The following is a 22,370-nucleotide window of genomic DNA, read 5'->3' on the forward strand; positions in this document are numbered from 1 at the left end:
GCTAAGTTTTTGTATTTTTAGTAGAGACGGGGTTTCACTGTGTTAGCCAGGATGGTCTCGATCTCCTGACCTCGTGATCCGCCCGTCTCGGCCTCCCAAAGTGCTGGGATTACAGGCTTGAGCCACCGCGCCCGGCCGTAAAAACACTTTTCAAGTTTTATAAAGGAGTTTGGGAAGAAAAGAAAAAGAAAGAGAGCCTGGATGCCAATGCAATCTTGCTGCCTTGTGATCATTTCAGGCAAAGTCCCAGATGTAGGGAGATCATAGAAACTGTGGAGGGGCTGTGCCTCACTTCCCAGAGTGTATAGCTTGAGAAGAGGAAAGTTGCCTTTCCAGCCTATTGTGTGTTAAGAGCAGCAATGGTTGAGTTATATTCCTAGGTAACTAGATCTGAGGCTGGACTCATAAAATATTATGCACTGTAGCTTCGTGCATATAAGATCCAAGAATTTCTTATATATGAGATGTGTAGATATATTCAAGAGAGTACTAGAAGATGGAAAGAGAAATAAGATTTGGAATGAAAGGATACTGTCAATAAATGCAACACATATAATAGGAAGCACGGACTGTGGCAAGACAATGGGCATCACCAGGACATGTACACTAAAACCTCTCTCAAAATTGCATACAGACTTCCTGTTTCAGTTTATCACATAAGAAGATTGGAAGTCACCACTCAGTCCAAACAACAAATAAAAGTTCAGTAGACTGAAAAATCAGTAATTCCTTTTGTCAGTCTTTTTGACACTTAACACACTTTTGTAAGTTTTACCTTCAGGAGCTTGATCAGATTCTCACAGTAAATATTAGAGAAAAATTCTCTTGTGCTCTAGCAGAGAGAGAATAGAAACCATTTTGAAGTAGGTGACAACACTCTGCTCTTAACAAGGCCTGTCCTCAGAAGAAACTAGTTAACCAGAGCCTAACCTGCAGGGTTTTATCAAAACCTAATGAATCTGAAGAAAAGATCATACCCAACTCCTGCCTACTCTAGCTATCTCCTCAAAGTGGAACTGAGAAGCACTTCTGAAGTTCACAGTCCAGCGGCACAGGCACACTAAAAGCCTGAGACCTAACAATGGGACTATAGAACACTTCGCCTCCCTCATATCTCACCACTATGTTACCACCTACTCTGCTGAAGGATGTTGTTAATGAGGAAGGCTATGTATGTGCGGGGGCAGGAAATATATGGGAAATCTTTGTACCTTCCTCACAATTTTGCTGTGAATCTCAAATTAGTCTAAAAAATAAATCCTTAAAAAATTGCATGCAAGGATATATGAAACAGGGGAAGATAAACTTTTCTTCGTTCCATTTCCTGAATAATGTATAACTTCTTGGGACATTTGTAGTCCCTGGGGAGACCAAGATGCTAAGAAGAAAGTCTAGAATTGAGTGTGAATTTACCACATAAAGACTAACAAAAACAGTCCATAATTTGCTGAATTGGAGAATTAAGTTTTCTGCATTAAGCAAAACAGGAGTTGAAAGGCAAGTTCAGCTAGTTTTGAGGTTGCTAAATTTGTAGTTAACACATGCTTATGAACGTCTGAAATTATTATACAAATGAGGTAGGAAAATTGGGTCCAGAGGCAGGGAACCTAAGGACTTCCTAGAACTAAATCAAATGGAAAAAAAAAACCCCAACTCTATAGAGCAAGAAAATAACTTGGTAACTGTACTTCAGCTATGTCAGGAAACATCCACTTCATTTGCATAGGGTGTACACCAAGTAAATATGTTTGTAACTTCACTTCATCCTCTCCAATTACACAGGGCTTACACCAAGTAACCAATAGGAAACCTCTAGAGGATATTTAAATCCCAGAAAATTCTGTAACCAGGATTTTGAGCTGCTCGTTCAGGCCTGCTCCCACCCTGTGGAGTATACTTTTGTTTTCAATAAATCTCTGCTTTTGCTGCTTCATTCTTCCCGTTCTTTGTGCATTTTGTCCAATTCTTTGTTCAAAATGCCAAGAACCTGGACACCCTCCACCAGTAACACAAATACAAATTAAACATATAGATAGAGAAATAAAATATGTGTATAGGTTATTATGAATGCAGCTAGGGAAGGTAAATAATAACTTGCAAAATTATAGTTAAGGCTATGAAGAAGTCCTTGTTTTCTTTGGTAAACCTTGGCACTAAAATAGTAGAGTACTGAGATTAGATACATCTTTAGATACATCTTTTTAAAGAGCTCTGGAATGTTAACATGGCTTAAATGTTACTTCAGTGGTTTCATATGATCCTTCAAAGAAGGCAAATATGATGGGATAAAAATTCAGAAGAATTACTCATGTTGATATTTAAATAATAAATTGGAAGTCTCTGATAATGGTGGACTAAATAACTTAGGTCTGGAAAAAGCATAAAAAGTATCTGATTGAAGACAATGGAAAGCTAAAAGCACAATGAAGAATTGCAGTCAAGAAAAGGAAACCTGGCCGGGTGCCTATTGCCTAGGCACATAGTCATCAAGTTATCTAAAGTCAAGACAAAGGAAAGAATCTTAAGAGCTGTGAGGCAAAAGCATCACATAACCTATAAAGGAAAACCTACTAGATTAACAGCAGGTTTCTCGGCAGAAATCTTACAAGCTAGAAAGGATTGGAGACCTATTTTTAGCCTCCTTAAACAAAACAGTTATCACCTAAGAATTTTGTATCCAGCAAAACTAAGCTTCATAAATGAAGGAAAGATACAGTCTTTTCCAGACAAATGCTGAGAGAATTTGTCACTACCAAGCCAGCACTACAAGAACTGCTAAAAGGAGCTCTAAATCTTGAAAGAAATCCTTTGAGTACACCAAAATAGAACCTCCTTAAAGCATAAATCTCACAGGACCTGTATAATAATAACACAATGAATAAAAAACAAGGTATTCATTTACATTCATAACATTGAATGTAAATGGCCTGAAATACTCCACTTAAAAGATACAGAATGGCAGAACGGGTAAGAATTCAACAACCAAATTTCTCCTCTCTTCAGGGGACTCACCTAACACATAAGGTCTCACAAAAACTTAAAGTAAAGCGGTGGAAAAAGATATTCCATGCAAATGGACACCAAAAGCAAGCAGCAGTAGGATTCTTATATCAGACAAAACAAACTTTAAAGCAATAGCAGTTAAAAAAGACAAAGAGAGACATTATATAATGATAAAAGCCTCATTCCAACAGGACAATATCACAATTCTAAATATATACACACCTTGCACTGGAGATCCCAAATTTATAAAACAATTACGACTAGACCTAAGAAATGAGAGAGATGGCAACACAATAACAATAGGGAACTTTAATACTCCACTGACAGCACTAGACAAGTCATCAAAACAGAAAGTCAGCAAAGAAACAATGGACCTAAACTATATCCTACGACAAATGTATTTAACAGATATTTACAGAACATTCTACCCAACAACTGAAGAATATACACTCTATTCATCAGCACATGGAACATTCTTGAAGATAACCATATGATAGGCCACAAAACAAGTCTCAGTAAATGTAAGAAAACTGAAATTATATCGAGTACTCTCTCAGACCACAGTGGAATATTCAACATTTATGTGGTAATCAAAATTGGATGTTTTTAGAAGCTAGCGTAGTTGCAGGGTGGTGGGGGGCAGTGGGCAGAGGATTTAGCTGTAGAGAAAAAGACCTTGTTTATTTGGGGCAGTAGCAGGCATCATTCCACAAAAAACTTAGCATGTTTTCTAGTTTTCTAAGAGAACTACAGGAGAGAAAGGGAAGAATAGGGGCCTAGGTGAAATATAAATGTCTTCTCCAGGTGGGAAGTGTTATAACTATTCCTGAAGATAAATAAGTATAACATATGACTCCCAGTTCTTATGTCAGATCACAGGTTTACCTAGTGAATGCTAAGTGGTTGTAGAGAACAGAAGGTAGCATAAATTAGAGATAGAGGCGGGGAATGAAAAAAAGGTAAAAGGTGATTGAGTTATTTTTCACTGGTTGTATACATGATTTGATGGAGAGTGTATAGGGAAGAGGGTAATGAGGGTGCAATGGAATCTCACTTAGCAATGAAAGAGAATGCACAATTGATAAATACAATCAACTGATGAATCTCTAAGATTCTATTTATATGACATTCTCAGAAAGAGAACACGACAGTGATAGAAAACAGATTAGTGATTGCCAGGGAGTAGGAAAGGAAGTATGACTGGGATAGCATAAGGGAGATCTTTCTGGTGATGAAACTAAAGGCATCCTGATTGTGGTGGTAGTAACATGAACATGAATATATATATATATATATATGTATATATTTTTATATATATATTTATATATATTTTTTACATATATATATTTATATATATATTTTTCAATGTAAAAATTACGTTGAAATATGTAAAAATGCATAAACTGTACATCAAACTTTTTAAAGTTAGTTTTACTATATAATGTTTTTAGTTTAAAAATTAGAAAAAAACATAAAGAGGAAAAGACATCAATGGATTAAATTTTAAAAAAGGCAACAAAAGGCAACATGTGACTTTTATTTGGATCTTAAGCACAAAACTATGGGAGAGAAAAGCATGAGGTAGTTTAAAAATTTTGAATAATAATTGGTTATTTGATGATATTAAATGTTAAAAATATTTTAGTAATAATATTTTTAAAGTATAGTTGTGCTGTTTTAAGAAGTCCTTTTAGAGATGTACAGTGAAATATTTATAAAAGAAAATATATATTTTAGATTTGCTTCAAAATAATTCAGTGCAGGGGGGAAGTTTGAGGTATAGATTAAACAAAATTAGCCATGAGTTGATGACTGCTGAAGGTAGCTGATAAGTCGGTTGGGATTCATTGTATTATTTTTCTCTACTTTGTACATCTGTTAAATTTTCCATAATCAAAAGTTAAAGAATAAACATTTTTAAAAATTAAAAACATATTTACAGTAGCATCAAAAATATGAAATACCTTGAAATAAATCTAGCAAAAAATGTGTCAAACCTGTATTAAATATTATTGTAAAACATTAAAACAATCAAAATGTGAAGAGAACTATAGATGTTCATAATGGAAGACTTAGTATTGTTGATATGAATTTTACCCAAATTGAATTGTACAGTTAATACAATCCCAGTTAAAATCCTTTTTTGTAAAAAGTTATAAGTTGAATCTAAATTTTACAAAGAATTGCTAGTGGTAAAAAACAGTGAAGAAAATGTTTTCAAAAGTATTTAATATTGGAGGATTTACACTCTTAAATATCAAGAATTATAAAATTACAGTACTTAAGACAGTGAAAGATTTATGCAAGGATAGAAAAATATGCTGATGAAATAAACTAGAAAGTCTAGAAACAGAGTCATACATGTACGGTCATCTGATTTGATAAAATGACAGTGCCATATAAGGAAAACTTTGGGGTTTACAATAAAACAACTGGAGATAACATACATTATGTATATCTTATATCCTGTTTTGTACACTATAACAGTAATTCAGGTGAAGTGCAGATCTTAATGTAAAAGGCAAAACAATAAAGCTAGAGGAAAACATAATATTTTCAAGACCTTAGAGTAAGCAAAGATTTCTTAAACAGAGCACACAAAGCATGATCCTAAAGGAAAAGGTGGTAAACTGAATTATATTAAAATTAGGAACTTCAAAGGGATTGTAATATATAAAGAATTTCTACAAATTGATTTTTAAAATATAGACAATCAAATTTAGAAATGGGCAAAAGACTTGAATAGGTACTTCGCAAGAGAAGAAATTCAAATCTCTGATAAACAGAAAAAGATGTTCAACCTCATTAGCCATCAGGGAACACAGAAATACCCTAACAGAACCCTGTCTCTACTAAAAATACAAAAAATTAGCCAGGCGTGGAAATAAACCAAATGTTATCAACAATAAATGGACGCCTGGCCCCATGGCTCAGGCCTGTAACCCAAACACTTTGGGAAGCCATGGTGGGAGGATCACTTGAGGCTATAAATTGGAGACCACCTTGGGCAAGATAGCGAGACCCCATCTCTACAAAAAAAGAAGCAAAAACAATAAAATGGATACATAAGTTTTGGTGTGTTCTCACAATGGAATACTCTTGTAGAATAATGACAGTGATTAAACATAGACAAATCTCCAGCCACAAATAAAACTGGTATGTTATTTCCATTTGTCTATTTTCCCCTGGGAAAACATTGTTTCCCTGCAGAGAACTTTCCTGTTAGTGACCCTGCTGGGTAAGCCTCCCGGGCTGAAGGCACCTCACCTATCTCAGCAGTTAGAACAAGCCCTTCAATGTCCTCATAAAAGTCCCCGGAGACCTGCGTCAGGGAGAGGCTGATCGATCCCCCAGGGCCTACTGGAGTCTGAGATCAGACCGTTAGGAAGCAGGCTAAAAGCATGAGATCCTCGGTGAGCCGGCTGTGCAAACGCCAGGTAGAGCTTAGTTGGCGTCGAGCGCCATAACAGCATCTAGAAGCCCGACCTGCTGAGGCCCTCAAAGCAGGAGCTGAGGCGGGGAATCCACAGGCAGGCACTGAGGACAAGGAGGACTTCCACGGGATTACGGCCACCTACAGAAGAAGTGGATGCCCACCAGTAAAGACCAGCCCTGGAAGACTCTGAAGGAGCACTAGAGCATCCTGAAGTTGCTGGATGGGTATCCCGCAACCCCTGCCTCAGGCTGCCTGCTCTCTGGCCTGGAGAAGGGGAGATGAAGAGAGGAGGCAAGCCTGCTTCTTGGGGCTTTGCTAGAAGCCACAGCCTGCAGCTGCTCTGTCAAATGGTTACAGTCTCTAGAGGACTGAGATCCTTCTCTAAGGCCTTTTGGCCTGGCTCTGTGAAAACAGGACATGCAGGCCCTGCTGAGCTGGTGTTCAGTCTCTGCTTGGTCCCCAGTGTGTGAGTGGCTTCTTTTCTGGGCCTTTCTCTTCCTCCTCTTCACCATCCCCTAATCCCATAGCCCCACCACAATCTTCCCTTCATGGAGTTCTGCTTTGTAATTTTGTAAAACAAAACAAAACAACAACAACAAAAAACTACCTAAGATTTAAGCTAAATTAAAAACAAAACAAACAAACAAAAAATAGCCTGCTGAAGGAGGGGATCTTGGTGATGCCAAATATGCTCCCAGAAACAAGACAGATCAGTGATTGGAAGCCCGGCTGAGCCACGACAGAGTAAGAAACATGGAGGCCTTCAACAGGTGTCTCAGAAACACTTAGGGCAGTCACTAGAAATTAGATACCTGAAGTTAGGTGAGATAGGACTAGACAATTATAATTTGAGAAGTCAATAAATATGAAGCTTTAAAAATTCTTTAAAAATTCAGAGGAAACAGTAAATCTGCCTACATAATAATTATTATATCAAAGACATTTAAAAGAAAGTAAATACCAGGAGTACGTCTCCTACTTCCCATGTAATCCCTTGACTGCATTATTTGTTCATTCTGCAATGGTCCAGAAATATGAATTTTTGTCATTGAGCATAAGAAGGAAGAAGACAGAGAGGAGGGAAGGAGAAGAAGGGCTCATTAGTGAAGAGGAGAGAATGCATCAGGGAAATGATGAAGAAAGGGGAAAGCTATGGCTGTACAGAGAGAAAACAGGAATTCAGGATGCTAAGTGCACAGCTTCCCTTCACCTGAGTGAACTAGTTGGTACTATTGAACATATATCCGGTACCTCATTCTTTGCAAGAGGTTCTGGAAGCTTCAGAAAGCTCCTCTAAAGGCAGTGTAAGAAAGGAGTGAGGGGCTGGAAATAAAGGAAGAAATGGAAACAGCTTTAAAAATCATAGCAGTTTCCAAGTCATATCAAATAATTTTTTAAGCAACAAAAATTACTCTCTGAACTAGTAGATTGAATCAAATGAAAGCTACTTTGGAATAAATTTGATGTTGATCAATGGAGTATTGTTAACTCCAGAGATAACAGCACTCTCCCTAGATGATCTTACACTTTTCATGCTTCAGTTGTCACATATGAGAAAAAGTTGAGTTTGTCATAATACTTTCAGGCCTGGAAACCTCTTTAGCCAGATCAACCTCAATAATTCAGTCAGCATCACCCAATCTGCATGCACAAGCTGCATGTGGATATTTTTTTCAAGCTGATATATATTTTTTTTCAATTTGAAAGAAGTCACTGTCTATTAACTGACCAGATTACAACAATAATCATGGTAGATACCTTAGTTCATCTTTCTAATAAGCCTATTGATCTAGCCTTCCCTGTTGCTAGCATTTTCACCTACAAATAGGTGGTCTTTTTCTTTATTCTGTGGAAAAGATAACTTGAAGGGCATAAGAAATTACTTGCTTCTTTGAAATATTTTCCAGCTGTAGAGATCTCATGAATCAGATACTCTATGCAGATGATACCAGATTTATCAAGAGATCAAGAAATCAAAGTGTTATCTATCAAGGCAGTTTGCTTCTTACTGATTTTGCCATAACCATGCTTATATGTTAGTTTATTTTCTGACTTCAGGCTCCGGTACCCCCATGCAATATGTGGTTCTAAAGCCTCAGCATATTCATTGAAGCCTTGAGCTTAACAAAGTTTCTATTGAAAATCTGGCAATGGCAAAAGAGTTGCAACACCTTTTGGACTCACACCATTGATACCTCTGACCCTGATGACAAATGCCAATTTGGGTTATGTCAGTACATAGCAGTTGCCAGCTTTTCTTGCCAGCCTAGCCATTTGAATCTCAGTTATGGGCATCTGCCTATAGTCCTTGTGATAGTGCTTAGCTTTTTCATAGATAAGCTGCCTCCTTGCCTTTTGAAGCATATTTTTTTCCTTAGGCATTTTGATCTTCAGCTCTGTGAAATTCTTTTGCTCTCTCTTGAAAGTTTCTGGCACAACAGAAACCTTCTTTTTCTTCTCTTCAGCACCCTTCAGGGTTCCAGTCAGAAAAGACATCGAACTGTTTTGTACTTCAGGATTTTAATTTATTTTTGTTAATTATGCTTACATATCAGGAAGAAGAAAATAATTGCTTTTGCTGATACTTGCTTTCTGTTGGTACTAGTATTCTGTGGTATGATAGGAAGTACACAGATTTATGAACTGATTGGCATACATTAAAGATATAACCTGGGCAACCTGCTCGGGTCCCCTTCCACGCTGTGGAAGCTTTGTTCTTTCACTCTTCACAATAAACCTTTCTATCGCTCAAAAACAAAAACAAAACAAGACAAAAAGGTGTAACCCACACAATAACCAGCTGCATGGTCTGGGCAAGTCACTTCGCATCACCTAGACTCCATTTACTTTTCTATAATGTTAATACATTGGTATAGATAGTATCTAAAGTTTTTTTTCTTCCAATTCATACATATAAAAGTTTTGATTTTATAATTACCAAATAATAGCAAAAATCGTTGCTAAAAATTGATGTTTATGCAGTAGAAAAATCCCCCTCTTGCCACACACACACACACACACACACACACACACACACACATATCCCTTTTGTCTGGTTGCTGGCAAGCTTTGATCCATAAGAACTGGATATGGGCTTGGCCTCATGGCCTACAGCAGGAACCGAGAAGGAGTAGGGGTTGATGACTGTCTTGTCCATGAGTAAGTGTTAAATTCATTATTCATATTGGGTTTTTTTTTCCTATTTCTGGGGTCCTTAAAATCTTTCCTCTTGAATTCTAGAAAGAATATATATGTAATATCAATTTTGGAATGTGTTAAAATAAACTTTGATACATACACCACACAAACATGAAGGACTGTGGAGCCAAAAATCTAAATGTAAACCGCAAAGCATAAAACTTCTAGAGAAAATATAGGAGACAATCTTTGTGATCTTGAGTCAGGCAAAGATTATTTAGATAAGATACAAAAAGAATGATCTAGGAAAGAAAAGGAAGGATAAATTGTATTTAACAAAAATTTAAAACTTCGGCATTTTGAAGACACTAAAAAAAAAATTAAAAAAAGCAACAAACTGGGAGAAATATTTGCAAAATTTCTCAATAAAAGACCCCCAAACCTCAGTAATTTAAAGAAACAAACAACTAATTTAAAATGAGACATTCTTTAACAAATGCATAACCTCATTTGAATTATGGGAAAATTTTTTTGTTAAATTGAGGGACCTTCTGCAGAATAACTGAAGTGTTATTTAAAACTGTGAAAATTATGAAAAACAAGGAAAGAACGAGGAGCTATTACATACTGAAAAATACTAAAGAGGAAAAACAATTAAATGCAATGTGGAATCCAAAATAGGATTCTGGAACAGATAAACAACGTTCTAATAGGAAGATTAGAAAAGTTCAAATAAGGACTATAGCTTAGTTAATGATCCTGTACTAATGACGATTTCTTGTTCTAGACAATTATATTATTATGATTATGAAAGATGTTAATAGACGTGAGATCAAAGATAACAGAAAACTCTACTTTTGCAACTTTTCTGTGGCTCAAAATTAAAATTTTAAATTCTAAGAATGGGAAAAATTTAACCAAATATTTTACTAAAGAAGATATATAGATGGGAAAGGACTACACAAAAAGATGCTCAACATCATTAGTCATGTGGGGAAGGACCTCACCAATATTACCACACACCTGTTAGAATGGCTGAAAAAAAAATAACGTCACAATACCAAGTGTTAGTGAGAATGCATAGCAGCTGGAGCTCTCTTACATTCCTGGTTTGGATGACCAAATAGTACAGGTTCTTTGGAAAACTGTTGAGCAGTTTCTTATCCTATATCTTAGTTGGCTCAGGCTGCAATAAAAGGATACTATAAACTGAGAGGCTTAAACAGTAGAATTTATTTCTCACAGTTCTAGAGGCTGGGAAGTCCAAGATCCAGGCTCTGGCAGATCCAGTGTCTGGTGTAAGCCCACTTCATGGTTTCCTCTTGGGCATTTTCTTACTGTGTCCTCGCAAGGTGGGGAGCAGAAAGAGACAATTTCTTTCATGTCTCTTCTTAATGGGCGGTAATCCATTCCTGAAGATTCTACTCTCATGACCTAATTACCTTACAAAGGCCCCACATCCAAATAGTGTCACATTGAGGATTCAGGCTTCAACTTATGAATTTTGGGGGAATGCAAACATTTAATTCATAGCACCATATGATGCAACAATCATATATGCACATGAAAAAAATGAAAATTTAAATTTATGCAAACTCCTGTAGGCAAATGTTTATAGCAGCTTTATTCATAATTGCCAAAACTGGAGGGGGTAGGTGAGAAGAACCTAATACATTTCAACTGGTGGGTGATAAACAGAGTATGGTATATCCATACAATGAAATACTAACCAATAAAAGGGAATGGAGTCTGGACAGATGCAATAATATGGGCAAATCTCAAATGCATTATGTTGAGTGAAAAGAGCTAGACTCAAGGGGCTACATACTGCATGATTCCATTTATATAACATTCTGAAAAAGGCAAAATGATAGAACAGAAAAAAGATCAATTGTTACCAGAGGCTACAGATAAGAAGAGATCTGGTTGAAAATGGGCAAAAGAGAATATCTTGTGGCAAAGTAACTTATATTTTTTGACTTTGTTAATAATTTACACAATTGTACATTTGTAAAACCTTATAGAACTGTACCATTAGAAAATTAGTAAATTTTACCATATGAATTTTATTCATCAATAAGCCTGACCTAAAAAAAAAGTATTAGGAGGAGAACAGGGTGTTGCTGTTTTAGATAGGGTAGTAAGAGATGGCCTCATTAACACAATGATATTTGACCTAAACAAAAGCCAATGTCCCGCTATTCTCTTTTGAATATGGTTTCTGGAGAGAGCAGAGGTAAACATGTGTGCTCCACTATATTTCAGCCTTGATTCTTGTTTCTTAGTCAGAAAGAATTATCACTGCTTAAAGGTAACCATTATCTTATGAGTAATTAAGAAGAATCCAAGTAAGAGAGAGTCAGGGATGCATCTGGATATAGTACTACCCATTGGTGCCCTGCTCAGACCCAGTTTAACAGGTTGGTGCAGCCAACTTTCACCAGCTTCGAGTGTTGACTGCTAAGAAATCATAGCTGTATGCTCCTCCGGAACTCACCGTTGGCTGATAGAAAGTACTTCACCTCTATAATGTCTGACAGTTTATTCTCTTCTCACAGGGCAGCTCACAATAGTTGACTGACTGATTTTGGAGTACAAAAACTGGATTTCTTATCTCCAGGTGGAACACTCATGCTTCAGAGCTCCCTGTGGGATTCCACTAAGACTTAGCTTCTTCCCCTTCTTTATCCTTCTCCCTTGTCTCCTTACAGATTTTACCCGTGAGCACTTCCTCAGCAAATCAGTTAGTAAGAACCCCTGTCTCAAGCTCTGTTTTCTAAAGAACCCAACCTAAGGTACAGAGGGAAAATATTTTAAGCAGAGGAAACAAGGCAATTCTGAAACTTTAGCCTGCATCACAGTTATCTGGAGAGCTTGATAAACAGAGATTTCCAGACCCCATCCCCAAAGTAACTAATTCAGTAGATCTCAGGTGGGCTCGAGATTTTGCATTTCTAATAAGTTGCCAGATGATTCTGACAGTACTGACCCAGGGACCAGACTTTGAAAAGGCTTAAGTGGGACAAAGCACTGAGGGGAGGATGCTAAGTGGCCAGTGTGGCTCTAGAAGCCTGACTAAGGAGGGAGGAGTCAGAGGTGAGATCAGAGAGGGAACTAGAGGCAACATAGTGCAGGATAATTCAGGTTATTAAAAAGCACTATGGACTTTACTCTGTGTGAGGTGGAGAGCTTAGAGCAAAGAGGGACATGAAATGGCTACATTTTTAACATGGTCACTCTGATGGCTGCATCGACAGAGAAAAGTGGTAGAAACAAAGAGATCTGTTAAGAGGTCATTTTGTACTAATCCAGATGAGAACTGATGGTGGCTTAGATAATGATTCAAATTTTTAAATTATGTAAATATGTAGCTTTGATAAAAATTAAAAGAATATTGAGAAAATATCAACAATTCTCTTTAACTTTTCAGATACAGTCCATCTACATTGGAAGCCATTCTATACCTCTAAGTGTCCAATGTGGCTCTTCAGCAAATCCTGGCCAATTATAAAGCAATCTATATCTTTTCTGACTAGTCTGATTTAGTTGTTGGAGGCACTGAAATAATTAAAAGTAAAATACATTTTTTACATTCTTGAGAAAAATATATTTAGATATTTGCAATACATCAAGTTACTGAGTTTCCCGTCCCCAAATTTCATCAACCACACTGCTACATGGGCATGTGATAATAAGTGGAAGCAGAGGTGAAATGTGCTGACATTTGACTTTCTCACCAGCTGAGTGTCCTGTCAGCTCATGGGTTACTGAGCACATTTCCCGCTTTCAAGTTTATGCCTTTGTACATATTCAAGTGTATTGGAGAGTCACTATAAATTGGTGAAACTATAACATCTAAATTTCAAAATTTGACTATAATAGAATATGAATCATGTAGTTTAGTCCCAGAGAGGTCTTCCAATTAAAAGAAGACCCAACGCAGATTTCAAATTAATAACATCCTTTACTTGTATTTTCCCAAACACCATGAGGGAAAAATAAGTCTCCCACAAAATGCTTTTTACCTGTTTTGTGCCGTCCTCTTCTTGATCTAATGGCTATGTAGCACAGTCGTTCTTTTCAAAAGCATTTACAAACTACTCCTGGGATTCTGTTTTGTTCATTTTTTCCTTGTCATTTTCTCTAAATCTTCATTATAATACAAACCTTTTGTCCCAGGATAGTAAGGCAGTGCCCCTTATCCTGAAAATAGATTGAATCTTCTTTATAGTTTGGTAGAAAGAGCAGGAGGGATGGTAACATTCTTGAATTAATTATCTTATAAAATTAGTTACTCAGTTATTTAAAGACAAGTTGGGATGTGTTGCGAAAACACGTGATCACATAGTAATTTCACTAAATCCCAACTTGAAACAAATGTGTTATACATGTCCACTATCTTATCTATGTCATCAAGAGACCTACTTAAGAGCCACATGTTTAAAAAATAAATTTCATTTATGCCTAATAACACCTTGACTTTCAGTGTGTGTGTAAGTCATAAAACTACCCTTCTCCCATGCTCCCATCATGTACCTCACAAAGAGATAACACAGGCCTGCCTTGGCCAGAGAATTTCTAGGATGTCTGGTACGGAATAATGAGGGGAACATAGTAGAATGTGGAAGTCAGGTAGTAGCAGGAGGTCAGGTGGCACGGGGCCTCATATTGTTAGAATTTAAATCTTTATATGAAGTAAAATGAGGAGTCATTGCAGTGATTGTAGCAGAGAGGGACATGGCCTGACTAATAATGCCTTAAAAAGAATGAGATATGTTGCATTAGAATGGACTGGAGGAGAAACAAGTGAGAGCAGAGAGACCAATTAAGAGAATGTTATGATGGTAATCTACAGGAGACATGGTACAGGAGGCCAAGGTCATAGCAATGAAGGTATAAAATATAGATGGTTGGCAGATATATTATTAATGCAATGCCCATATGATTTCCTGACTGAAAATAGGATGTGAGAGCAAAAGTAAAGTACAACTCCAAAGTTTCTTTCCTGAGGGACAGAAAGGAAGATTTCATAGAGGAAATGACAATTTCAAGCCTAGGGAGAAGCAGGAGCTCATTAAAGAGGTGAGAAAGAGCCCAATGCTCTGAGGTGTGATTAGTTTAAGAGAACCTGATAATGAGAACTTCTTAAATGGAGGTGCTAATATCCCCTAAATCACACTGACAGGAAGGAGGAAGTATCTGAAGTCACTGGATAAACAGAGATCTTCCTTGTACATCCATTTTACTTAAATGGTAAATTATTAAAATTTTTATTTTATTGTGCACTTTTATGAACTACAATACAAGTCATATAAGTGTTAAAGTTAAATCAAGAGACTCCAAACAGCTTCTCAAATGAGATGTCCCATCTGAGTGTGTCAGGGTTAAGAAAGCATTCTCCCATGAATAATGCTTGAAGCAATCTGAAGGACAAGAATTACCTTTTAAGCCCTTAGCTTAATATTAAAACTGTCAGAGAAGTTTTCAGCCAAGTAGTTTGGAACTAAACTCAAGAATCATTTAGGAGTTTGAAAATAGATTTCCTGCTAGCCTCTTACATCCTTCTTTCTCAGTTGATGGTCATATGCTAGTTTCTTGTGAAATAGAAAATAAAAATATCAAGTTAAGGAGAATAAGAACATGAAAATGTCAAGTTAAGATGATTAACTATAGTGTGTGCTCCTCTTCACTGATACTTAGAGATTCATGAATCAGATAACTCTTTGGGGGCTTTGTAACTTCAGATTAGAGGCCCTGGCTACTTTTTCCCCAGTGTCCATTTATCTCAGAAGCATCAATTCTCTCCTCCACGGTGGCTTTTCCCCTTAAAACAGATGAATATATAGAGAATTCCTTACTCACATTAGAGGGAGATCTCAACACAGGTATAAGTGATATCTCTGGACATTTCATAAGGTTAGCATATTTTGTTAGTTTTTATGTAAATAATATTTCCATAAATACTAAAAAAGTGAAATAAATAATTATGTAAACATTTATGTCCCAAATTTCCTGACTTTGTTATATGTCATTCTGTTTTAGTGACAAAAAAATTCTTCTAAAAATCATGTAGAATTTATGTGTTAGTGAAATGAATATATAGATGTAAAATGAAGAATGTATAATTTTCCAGCAATCTCCAGTTAGTTTGAAAGAGGCAGCTGAATACAGTAAGAAGGGCAATAGCCTGAGTCAGGAAAATTAGCTTTAGTCCTGTGTGAGTAACTAGGTTTCTTCTGTTTTCTGATGAATTATCTATTCCTAGGTCTATAGAAACCATGATCTTTATTTAGTACTATATTTTGTTACCCAAGTTCTCTATATTTTAGTCTCAGTCTGATACTCTAATTAGAGGCTAGAGTGTATGTCAAAACAAATATTTTATGAGTCATTGATGGAGCTATATAGGGGCTTATGGACATATTCATTGAAGTAGCATTTGTTGTGTGTCTTATATTTCTACAACAATTCAAACGCTTTTGAGGAAGACATGAATTTTCTTGAAACAATGCCTTTTTTGGAGCAATATAATTTAAGAAAACACAGTAAACAATTGATATATTTTATAATCAGTGACTTTTTCTAAATCAGAGTGGTAAAATTTGTATGATGTAATCAATTATATTTGTTAACATGACTATCTCTTATAAGGATATGTACTCCTTAGAACAGAAAGTATCTCACCTAAGATGCTCTGAAACTGAGAATCAGAGGAAAACATAGAAAAAAAGGAATAAATAAATAAAAATAAAATATGCATGGTGTTAGTTATCTATTAATTATCATCATCATCATTATCTATACCATCCTACATACTTACCTATCTATATACCTATCTTTGGCTAACACTTGATGTTAAATGATCCCATTTCCTCCACCATACACTTATCCCAAATTCCAATATTTACCTCTCTCTAGATTTAATTCATTTTATTGTGTTTGTATTGGATATATTCAACATTATAAAAAATAAGTAAGCCGGGTGTGGTGGCTCGTGCCTGTAATCCCAGCACTTTGGGAGGCCAAGGCAGGCGGATGTCTTGAGGTCAGGAGTTTGGGAGCAGCCTGGCCAACATGATGAAATCCTGTCTCTACTGAAAAAATACAAAAAAAATTAGCTGGGCATGGTGGCACACACCTGTAATCCCAGCTACTAGAGAGACTGAGGCATGAGAATGGCTTGAACCCAGGAGACGGAGGTTACAATAAGCTGATACAGTGCCACTGCACTCCAGCCAAGGCGACGGAGTGAGACTCCATTTCAAAAAAAAAAAAATTAATATATAAGAATAATTGTATAAACTGAATGCATGTACCTTACATTTAAAGTAAAAATTCAGTAGTTTAAAAAAGATGAGCCTTTCATACTATAATATCCAAAACATATTTTATATGCAGAAAATAATCAAAAATAAATAAAAATCCCATTTATGTATTAAAAAGTAAACGTATATATGAATGCATATTACAAACGCAATTTTCTTTTTTTAAGGATACCCCTTAAAATGTCTAAAACAATCTACTTACTCATCCATTTTCCTCATGTACTTTTAAGTTACTCAATATCATTAGTGTCCTCCTAACCTAGAAAAGAAATATGCTCTAATTAATCTCTCTTTTTAAAAAATTTTACTTTAAGCTCCAGGATACATGTACAGAATGTGCAGATTTGTTACATAGATATACGTGTGCCATGGTGGTTTGCTGTACCTATTAACCCATCATCTAAATTCTAAGCCCAGCATGCATTAGCTATCTGTCCTAGTGCTCTCCCTCCCTTTGCGCTCTACCCCCCCAACAGGCCCGGGTTTATGTTGTTCCACTCCCTGTCTCCATGTGTTCCCATAGTTCAACTCCCACTTATGAGTGAGAACATGTGGTGTTTGTTTTCGTGTTAGCTTGCTGAGGATGATGGCTTCCAGCTTCATCCATGTCCCTGAAAAGGATATGATCTCAATTTTTTTATGGCTGCATAGTATTCCATGGTGTATATGTACTAAATTTTCTTTATCCAGTCTATCATTGATGGGCATTTGGGTTGGTTCCTATCTTCATGATGCTATCTAGTTGGTTTGCATACTAGTTGTTCCATAGTGTCATTGGTCTTTATATTTTGTTGTCTTTTTGCAGTGACTGGTACTGGTTTCTCCTTTCCATATTTAGTGCTTCCCTCAGGAGCTCTTGCAAAGCAGGCCTGTTGGTGACAAAATTCCTCGGGATTTGCTTGTCTGGAAAGGATTTTATTTTGCCTTCGCTTATGAAGCTTAGTTTGGCTGGATATGAAATTCTAGGTTGAAAATTCTTTTCTGTAGAATGTTGAATATTGGCCCCCACTCTCTCCTGGCTTGTAGGGTTTCTGCTGAGAGGTCTGCTGTTAGTCTGAGGGGCTTCCCTTGTTTTTCTCTCTAGCTGCTGTTAACATTTTTTTCCTTCATTTCGACCTTGGAGAATCTGATGATTATGGGTCTTGGGGTTGAATTTCTCATGGAATATCTTAGTGGTGTTCTCTATATTTCCTGAATTTGCATATTGGCCTGTCTTGGTAGGTTGGGGAAGTTCTCCTGGATAATATCCTGAAGTATGTTTTCCAGCTTGTTACCTTTCTCCCTGTCTCCTTTAGGTACTCCAGTCATAGGTTCGGTTTTTTTATGTAGCACCATATTTCTTGGAGGCTTTGTTCGTTCCTTTTCATTCTTTTTTCTCTAATCTTGTCTGCATGCCTATTTCAGCAAGATGGCGTTCAAACTCTGATATCCTTTCTTCCACTTGGTAGATTCAGCTATTGATACTTTTGTATGCTTCCTGAAGTTCATGTGCTGCGTTTCTCTGCTCTGCTCAGGTCATTTATGTTCCTCTCTAAACTGGTTATTCTAGTTAGCAGCTCCCCTAACCTGTTATCAAAGTTCTTAGCTTCTTTGCGTTGGGTTAGAACATGCTGTTTTAGCTCAGCAGAGTTTTTTATTACCCATCTTCTGAAGCCTACTTCTGTCAATTCATCCATCTCATCCTCTGTCCAGCTCTGCACACTTGCTGGAGAGGCATTGCAATTGTTTGGAGGAGAAGAGGCACTCTGGCCTTTTGGGTTTTCAGCATTTTTTTGTTGTTGTTGATTCTTTCTCAGCTTCATGAGTTTGTCCAGTTTCAATCTTTGAGCCTGCTGACCCTTGGGTGGGGCTCTTGTGGGGACTTTTTGTTGTTGTTGATGATTTTTTGCTGGTTTTTTTTTTTTCTTTCAATGGTCAGGTCCCTCGTCTGTAGGGCTGCTGCGGTTTGCTGGGGGTTCACTTCATGCCCTATTCCTCGGATTCACTCCCACACCTGGAGATGTCACTCAAGGAGGCTGCAGAACAGCAAAGATGGGTGCCTGCTCTTTCTTCTGGGATCTCTGGCCTTGAGGGGCACCAACCTGATAGGGTGTCTGACAACTCCTTCTATTTGCATCAGTTTCCTTGCTTACAACATGGGAACAAGATCACCTTTGAGGGCTGCCTATATTGCTGAATAATCAGTAATTTGACTCTGGATTCCTAGGAATGTAATTTCTATCTTCTTTCTTTCTTCAGGTTAAAGTCACACCACACAGGGCGTGGAGCCAAAGCTCCTGGCAGCACAAGTGCGGAACTCCTCACAGCGGACCCCTGCTATCCTGGCCACAGACTCAAGATTTTCAATTTACTTTGTTGAGGAAAGTAGTGATTCCATGTGAGTAATAATTATCTGTGGCAGCAAAGGCCTTCTGAAATGCATTTTTAAAATAATTGGATTTGAAAGTTAAAATTACTTCTTGATACATGGATTGCAGAATAGATATTATGGTAGCAGGCATGAAAAACAAATTAATCTCATTGAACATCTCCACCAGAGCTTTTGAGGGACCAGGTGCATTGTCAAGAAGCAGTAATATTTTGAAAGAGATTTTTTTCTCTGAGCAGTAGATCTCAACGGCAGGCTTAAAATGTTCAGTAAATCTTGCTGTAAATAGATATGCTGGCATCCAAGCTTTATTGTTTCTTTCACAGAGCCAAGCAGAGCAGATTTAGTGTACCTGTTAAGGGCCCTGGGATATTCAAAATGGTTAGTGAGCATTGGTTTCAACTTAAAGTCACCAGCTGCATTACCCCCTAACAAAGCCTGTCCTTTGAAGCTTTGAAGCCACACATTGGCTTCTTTTCTTTAGCTCTGAAAGTCCTAGATGGCACTTTCTTCCAATAGAAGGCTACTTTGTCTACATTGAAAATCTTGTGTAGTGTAGCCACCTTCATTAATTATCTTAACTAGATCTTCTGAATAATTTGTTGCAGCTTTTACAGCAGGACTTGCTGCTTCACCTTGCACTTTTATATTAATACATAATGGATGTACATATTTTGGGGGTACATGGGATAATTTGATATATTAATATAATATGTAAAGATCAACTCAGGGTAATTGTGATATCCCTCACCTTAAATATTTATCTTTTATTGATGTTAGAAACATTCAAATTATTCTTTTCTATTTTGAAATGTACATTAGATTATTGTTAACTATAGTCTATTTGATAGATGATCTATCAAACACTAGGTCTTGTTTCTTTTATCTAACTCTATACTTGTACCCATTAAGCAACCTCTCTTCATCACCTTCTCTAACCTACCCTTCCTGGGCTCTGATAACTATCAGTCTACTCTCTGTCTCCACAAAGTGTACTTTTTTTAGCTCCCACGTATGTGTGAGAACACACTATATTTGTCCTTCTGAACCTTGAACTTTTGCGTTATGGAGATAGCTTCCTACTTTTAACCTCATGAACAAATTTGTACTAGCTTCGGCCTTTTCTTCTGCAGCTTTCTCACCTCTCTTAGACTTCATAGAATGGAAAAGAATTAGAGCCTTGCTCTGGATTAGAATTTGGCTTAAGGGAATATTGTGGCTGGTGTGATGTTTTACCCAGACCACTAAAACTTTCTCCATATAGCCATAAATCTACTTTCCTTTCTTATCATTCATGTGTTCACTAGAGTAACACTTTTAATTTCCTTCAAAACCTTTTCCTTTGCATTCACACCTTGGCTGTTTGTCACAAGAAGCCTAGCTTTTGGCCTATCTCAGCTTTTGACATACTTTCTTCACTAAGCTTATCACTTCTAGCTTTTTATTTAAAATGAAACTTTTCCTTTCACTTGAACAGCTTAGAGGCTATTGTAGGGTTGTTAACTGGCCTGCTTTCAATATTGTTCCCTTCCAGGAGAGGGAGCAAAATAGGGGAGCAGCTGGTTTCATAGCCTATGGTTTTCCAACCTCTTATCCAGACCCAGATTGCTGGTTAAAGTGAAAACAATAATTCTGATTAAATTTTGAGATCTGTAAATCTTCCCTAAGGAGTCCCCAAATCCTTCCTTCATAAGGTTCTCTAGGTATTACTTCTGAATCTGTGTACATGTATTCATAGGAAAGAGAAAGGAGAAGGAAAAGGAAGAGAAGACAGGGGTTATGGAAGACAGGAAAGGGAAAAAGCAGCGGAATTGAGGACTGCTGAGAAAATAATCTGAGCACAGCCTTTGCACCTCTTAGGAAACTATTTGTATTTTATTTCTACCATTTGCATAAATGTCCTCAAGATAATTCAGAATGTTCTTTCAGGTGTTACTAATGTTAGTTCACACTAAAATAAAAAGTAGTATTAAAAATCACACAGAGAACAAAAGGTATTAAAATGTCTACCTATTCAAAAAGTCCAAACAATAAGTCTTTTATTTTCTTCTTTGTACCCACTTTTATTTACCCAGCAAGTAAAATGTAGTTAATTTCAAAGATAAAATTTCCTACATAAGATTATCTTATCTTCATCCTCCAGTCAATAGCCCTCAGAAGTGCATGCTGGTTTTTTACTTTAAGCTTGAGGGAAAGTCTAAGGTTATGTTAATTGTACGAAGTTGACATTCTCCATATTGTACACTTGGGGAACTGTATGTTTTCAAACTATTGCTCATTGTTCTCCTTTCAGCAATTTTTTAACATCAAGCAAAAACTTATAATGCTTTATGTTTGGTGATCTTACAGTCATCCTGAGTTATGCATTATCATAGAAAGTTCACAGTACTATATTCTAGTTGCAGTCCTGCCACTAGCCAGCTATATGTGCCTTTTGGAAAAATCACCTCACCTCTCTGTCTCCACTTCACCCTTTGAAACAAGAGGTTTGGGCTAGATGAGTCTAAAGGTACTTTAATTTCTGTCCTAAAATATTTATGATAGGCCAATACCATTAAAATTAAATCTGATTTTTCAAGGTGAAATTGACAAACTGAAAAACATACAGGGAGACCCAAGCCCTATTTTTCTGGGTGCTAGAAAGCTTCATTTCAAGGGTATGTGTGGGTACTCCTTGCACATAGCAAAACAACAGCAGGAGAGTTGAGATATAACTAAATAAATTATTATCTTCTCTATGAAGCACCTGTGCTTTCTGCTTCTTGGTCTCGGAGGTGGAATCATTATCTAATAAGCATTAGGAGTCTATTTATTTATTTATTTATTTATTTTTTCCTTTTTAACCTTTTCAGTGGCCCTCTGGTGGATACAAGGGAATTGTGAATAACAGAGGGCAGCATTAAGAGAAACAGGGAGGAGAAATAATTATTTTTCAACTTAATCTTTCAGTAAATGTTTATACCCTTATGATCTACCTCACCCCTCAGAATATTACTTGTGTATATGGTGTTTCTTATTTCCTATGCTCTTCAAATACGAGAGATAATATAGTTGGATCCTGGTACCCAAGAGCAAGCAATAAACTTGAGACAAGAATGGA

The sequence above is a fragment of the Macaca thibetana genome, chromosome 9 (genome assembly GCF_024542745.1).
Source record: "Macaca thibetana thibetana isolate TM-01 chromosome 9, ASM2454274v1, whole genome shotgun sequence".
In the NCBI taxonomy this organism is placed as follows: domain Eukaryota; kingdom Metazoa; phylum Chordata; class Mammalia; order Primates; family Cercopithecidae; genus Macaca; species Macaca thibetana.